This window comes from Ailuropoda melanoleuca, chromosome 1 (genome assembly GCF_002007445.2).
Source record: "Ailuropoda melanoleuca isolate Jingjing chromosome 1, ASM200744v2, whole genome shotgun sequence".
Classification (NCBI taxonomy): Eukaryota; Metazoa; Chordata; class Mammalia; order Carnivora; family Ursidae; genus Ailuropoda; species Ailuropoda melanoleuca.
This window is the reverse complement of record NC_048218.1, coordinates 119,900,119-119,905,986: the sequence shown is the minus strand read 5'-3', so window position 1 is coordinate 119,905,986 and position 5,868 is coordinate 119,900,119. Positions and strand designations below refer to the sequence as shown.

General features: G+C 42.8%; 1 long non-coding RNA gene across 1 annotated transcript; it reads right to left on the bottom strand.

Moving 5' to 3' along the window:
* Positions 1-1,709: 1,709 nt before the first annotated feature.
* LOC117803294 lies at positions 1,710-5,274 on the bottom strand. Its single transcript, XR_004626972.1, has 2 exons — positions 5,030-5,274; positions 1,710-3,395 (listed from the first exon to the last, which is right to left on the bottom strand). It is a non-coding gene; the product is annotated as an uncharacterized LOC117803294 (long non-coding RNA).
* Between the last annotated feature and the right edge of the window lie 594 nt (positions 5,275-5,868).

Here is a 5,868-nt window from a genome sequence, read left to right as displayed (position 1 = left end):
ATTATAGAAGCCAGACTTGCTGATGCGAGTGCTGTGTGTTTTCCCGTCTACCATGCTGCCACGTGGAGTGTGGCTTGTTCATTTCAAGACCATTGGCATTCACTTTCATTTGATTTTCCTTCAGTACGATTTTGATGTTATTTTAAATGCAATATTTAGCTTGCCTAACCAGGTAATGGGAAATTTTCAGCTGGACGGTTAGAAACTAGATTCAACCTTGTAATTTATCGCCTACAACTATAAATCAAGCCAATGTCAGAAAGCTGAGAAAAAGAATAAACAATAGGACAGCTGCCGCCTGATCTGTCAACAATATATGGCAAGGCTAGACATGCCCAACAATCACAACCAAGCCATAAATATATATTCTATATTTAACCCCACAAGCTTAACGTTGTTTGATTTTCATTATTGATGTTTGCACACCCTCAGGGTCTTAAATTTTAAATCCTTTATCTTGTACTGTCATGTTATTAGGAAGAAGAGAAAGTGCTTTTTAAAAAGTTCCATTTGCATAGCTTCTCAGACCTTTGCCCCACTGGCGTTTGCATCCTGAGCCTAAGGGAGTGAATACGAGCGTATGACTGCAGAATCCCACCACTAAGGTATCCAGAAGAGACAGGACTGAGTTTATGAGTGCTGGGAAGGCTGCGCCTGGTGAGAGTAGGGGCAGATAAGGGGAGTTGTTTAAATCATAAAGTTTCAGAGTCTTGTAACAGTGCCTTAAAAAAAATCCGTTATATATAAGTCATAAAGCCATAACACACTCTTTGTAATGCCAGGTCCGCGATCTCTGCCAAGAAGACTTTTTTGGGGAGACTCCTCCCATCCCTTTAAGCAGCCTGCATACTACCTAAGAAGCTAATTCATATTGATAGGTCATCATTATTACAGGAAGCTGGAAGTGACTCCCATTCGCTGCCTGCATGTAACCCTTCCTCAGACGTAAGATGTAAAGCCAAACCGAAATGTCCTCTGTGTTTGGAAGAGCTGCTGTGCTTGGATCATGGCAGCCCCTTTGTGGCAAAGACCATAGCTGCAGAATCACTTGACCCCGGGGTCTAACTCCTCCAGGAGACTCTTTGACAGAATACTGACAGCCACGTTACCACTGTTCACATCTTCCACTGTAATTCTGCCAAATTGGCAACCAAAGCCACACAAGGCTAATCTTGTGCTTGGAAGATTGTCTTCCCTCAAGTACTAACAATACTTGGATTTCCACAGCTCTCTGAAACACGAGGTCTTCTGGAATCTTCCCTAAGAACCCCTCGTGGGCTGTGTGCAGTGGCCGCAACCTCCCTGGGAGCCCCCTCCCTCATTTGTGGCACAGTTTCACCAGCAAGGGATTTTCTCTTAACGTAGTCACTTCTGTCCTACGGGCACTTTCTCAGCTTTCTCATCACTGAAGGATGTTTGTCCAGTAGCCCACAGGATAATTCCCAGATCATTTGAGATCCCTCTCAAAGAAGTCAGACGGGAATGAAAATGAAACCCGAGGGTCAGATGTCCATTGTGGATGTGCATTTAGAAAGCCCATCGTGTCTCACAGGCAAGAGATGTTCCCTCCTACTTTTAGCGTGCGCCAAGAGAGAAAATGAGTTTCTGGGGAGGCATGTTCTCATGTGATCACTTACAGGATCTCATTTCATGTGAGTGAAATTTACACGCGTGACTAGTAATTAAGTCTCATTAAATCAGAATTTCTCTTTTTCATTTAAGTAAGAGCTTTAATTATATAAAACAATTGCTGTAAAATGATTGCATGCATTTATTTGAGCTTTGAGTGCCCTCTACTGGAACAAGAAAAAAGTAAAAAATCAATAGCAGGGAGGAGGGCTTGCATGGCTGGGTCCTAAGGACTAAAATGCCATCCTTACTGTCTGAAAAATAGTAATAACTGTAAGCACTCAATGTTTGTTATTCACAATTACCGGATAGTGATCAAACCTTTTTCTAAAAACCACTGCTTAAACGGACCTAATAGTGCATATCTTCCAGGTTTTATATTTAGAAAAATTCCTCAAGGATACCGATCAGAGGCATCTTTTAGCCTCTTGGCTTGCTGTCTGATTTCCAGGAACTACATGTCTCCATACTATTGTGTTTCGTTTGCAGCCGTGGCGTCCGAAACAAGTGGGCCCCTGGACCAATTTTCTTCTTTAAACCTGTTCCTTCCAAAACCATGCGTGATTTAGACTTCCATCTGGACACTGCATTTCGTATCTCAGCTTTATGGGCCTTTGAGCCCCTGGGCTGGTCCCTCCCCCACTCTCTGCTTTAGCTCCTTCTGCACTCAGCCCCTTGGGCTGGGTTGCACCTCGGCGGTCCCGGGTCCCCCCAGCTCCCACCTTCCGCCACCACCACACCCTCCTCAGGCCCACACTCCCTGTCAGCAGGACTGCACCTGAACTCCCTTCCCGGTCTCCATCCAATCAGGTTCTCCAGCCTCCTTGTTTCGATTCCTTTCCTAACTTGAACAGCAGCCTCATGATCCATTGGAGCCGACTCTGATTTCCAAGCTGCAGAGCGCCGCCTTTGCCCATGGCCCGATGCTCCGTCCTCCCGGCCAGGCTCAGGTGGGACCTCAGGAAGGCTCCGCAGTGTTCATTCTTATCGGCTGGTTGCTCGGTTTTCTAATCCCTCAAGGATTTTCCAAACCTTGACTACTCTCCTTGTCAAGACTTGATTTGCTTCTTCATTTCCCAGAAAACAGCTGGAGCCACTTGGTGGCCTTTAGTTTCCTTACCCGGCACCGGCCAATTTGTCTTTTTCTGTGCCCCTTCTTCCCTTCCATCACAGGAGACCAGCCTCTTCTCCATTTGCTTTGCATTCTATTCCCTCCCAACCGCTCTCTTCTGTTCCCGTGATCTGTTCAGTGTTTCTCCCTCTTCACAAGTACTCCTCTCTTGGTCTCAGACTATACACGTTCCAGATTCTCCAGTGTTCTGCTCCCACCCAGAAAAGGCATGACCCTCTCCTAACCTTGACTCTCGCACAAACTGCTGCCCCGTGTCCCTGTGGCCTCACTGTGAGGCATCTTGAAAGCGTAGACTCTCTCCTTGCCTCCAGTTTCCATCACCCAGTCACTCCTCCATATAAGCCACTTTGGTTTCATTTTTCTACAGCTCATCAGGAACTGATCTCTCAAAGGTAATGAAAGGCCTCTGTAACAGCGGGTTCCCAGCATGATCTGCCTTATTGCCCAGCCAGCCGCAGCAGCTGATGCAGGAGAGCTCAAGATGGCCGCTTGTGTTCCTGCGCCCTGGCCAGCCAGTAGGAAGAAGGAAGTGACGTAAAGAGAGGCGCTCTTCCGCTGAAGGATACCTCCGGGCCTGTCGGTGCGCTGCTTCAGCTCCCATCTGGATGGCCTCAATGCAGTCGCAGGTCTAGACCTGGTTACAAGGGAAGGTAGGAAAAATAGTCCATTCTGGTTGGTTAAATATCCCACTAAAATTTAGGATTCCATTCCGAAGGAAGAAGGAAAAATTGATATTTGAACACTTTAAATTTTGTATACCGAATGTTAGCCCAGGCACAAACGCATGCACACACACACACACACACACACACAAATGAGATTAGGGTTTAAAAATGCAATAAAACGCCCTTCCTTCCTTCCTTCCTTTCTTTCTTTCTTTTTTTTTTTTTTGTATGACTTTCTGGATTTCCCATCTGATACTTTGTGCAATACCTATTGTTTGCGAATTATTGAAATTTTGAATCCTAATATGTGCTTCATGTTTTCCAAATGTCTTCTGAATATATAAAAAGAGGACATAACTTTATTTTGAAGGTAAAATAAATAAATGCATACTAATTTATCCTTATGTATATTATATACATTTTTCTGTGTGCAAGATTTTAAAAAAATCAATCTTCAACAGACTGTACCACTCTTAGGTTTTCCCACGTAGTTTTCCTATATCTGCAAACGATTTTTTTTTGCAAAATGAAAGGTTTTTTCCCCCAAGATCACAAAGACTCTTGACAGTTATATTGACATTAAGATCTTTATTTTCTATTCAATAGTGATTTTTAACTCTATTAAGTCTATTATTTTAATAATAAAAAATTATTCCACTCGGGTCATCTTTTAGAGTAGCAAGCTACATATTTAAAGTCACATGCTCTAATTCTCAGCAGCACCGAGTCTGCAATATTCATTGTAAGGAATCGAATGCATCTTACTTCATCTACCCCTCTCTGTTCTACTTCTTAACTACTGTTAATTGACCCGGGGTACTAGATCCATTTTATTATTTTTTATTATTACATGATGAATTTCATAATATGCCACTGAATTTTTAAAGGGAAAATAGATAGATGAACATAGGGAAGGGAAGGAAAAATAAAATAAAGACTGAGAGGGAAACAAACCATAAAGAGACTCTGGACTATAGGAAACAAACTGGAGGTGGTGGGGAGATGGGTAACTGGGGGATGGGCATGCAGGAGGGCACGTGATGTGAGGAGCTCTGGGTGTTATGCACAACTGATGAATCACTAAATTCTACCCCTGCAACTAATAATATGCTATATGTTCACTAACTTGAATTTAAATTAAAAAAATAAATAAATAAATAAAAACTGCTTTGCCTTGCATACTTGTTTCTTTTATTTATTTTTTAAAATTATTTTTATTTTTAAAGTAGGCTCTGTGCCCAATGTGGGGCTTGACCTCACAACCATGAGATTAAGGGTCACATGTTCTACCGACTGAGCCAGCCAGGTGCTCCTACACATTTATGTTTCCAATCCGTATTTGCAAGTATTGCACATCACTCTTAAACTTCATTGATCTTTTTTTTTTTTTTTAAGATTTTTATGTATTTATTTGACAGAGAGACAGCCAGCAAGAGAGGGAACACAAGCAGGGGGAGTGGGAGAGGAAGAAGCAGGCTCACAGCGGAGGAGCCCGATGTGGGGCTCGATCCCATAACGCAGGGATCACGCCCTGAGTTGAAGGCAGACGCCCAACCGCTATGCCACCCAGGCGCCCCTAAACTTCATTGATCTTAATGTTTACCTTGACTCCTTTGTCGTAGGACTTTTCCATTCTTGAATTGTTACTGTCACTTTAAATCTCCATCTTCATCAGTTGCAGTGCATCTTTAAGTTTAGCTTGTTTTGTTTTAGTAAAGGCACACAAGAGTTGCATTTTCTGACTGCTTGCGTTTTGACAACTTTGCATTGCCTTACACACAATGCTACTCAACTGGGATACGTTATTCTTGTAATATGCCCCAGATACATGGACGACTTCAAATAATCAACGGGAATATAATAGAGGCAACGCGGAAGTTTTGCAACATGGTGGGCGTTGATATGTGTGCATCAGTGGTGTTCCCTAAACCACAGGAACTCACTTGTTGAGAAGTGTCAACTTAAAGCGCTATAAATAAAACACGTTTTGTTCTGTTTTTCTTAATCTTCCCCTCCCCAAATTTTGCCTTCAACCATGCTATGGTGAATTTTCTATCCATATCTCTTAACAGCATCTTGGATGGATTCTTTCATACTTTAATTATTAAAATGTATCTAGATGGAAGATTCAAACATGCTATTGATTTAAATAACTTCTCTCTTGGGGTGCCTGGGTGGCTCAGTTGGTTAAGCATCTGCCTTCAGCTCAGGTCATGATCCCAGGCTCCTGGGATCGAGCCCCACGTCGGGCTCCCTGTTCAGTGGGGAACCTGCTTCTTCCTCTCCTTTTGCTGTTCCCCCTGCTTGTCCTCTCTCACTGTCTCTGTCAAATAAATAAATAAAATCTTTAAATAAATAAAAATAAATAAATAACTTGCCTCTTTTTCCCAGCACAGTTTTGATCCATGGCACTAAGAATCTGAAGGGTGAAGAAAGACCTGA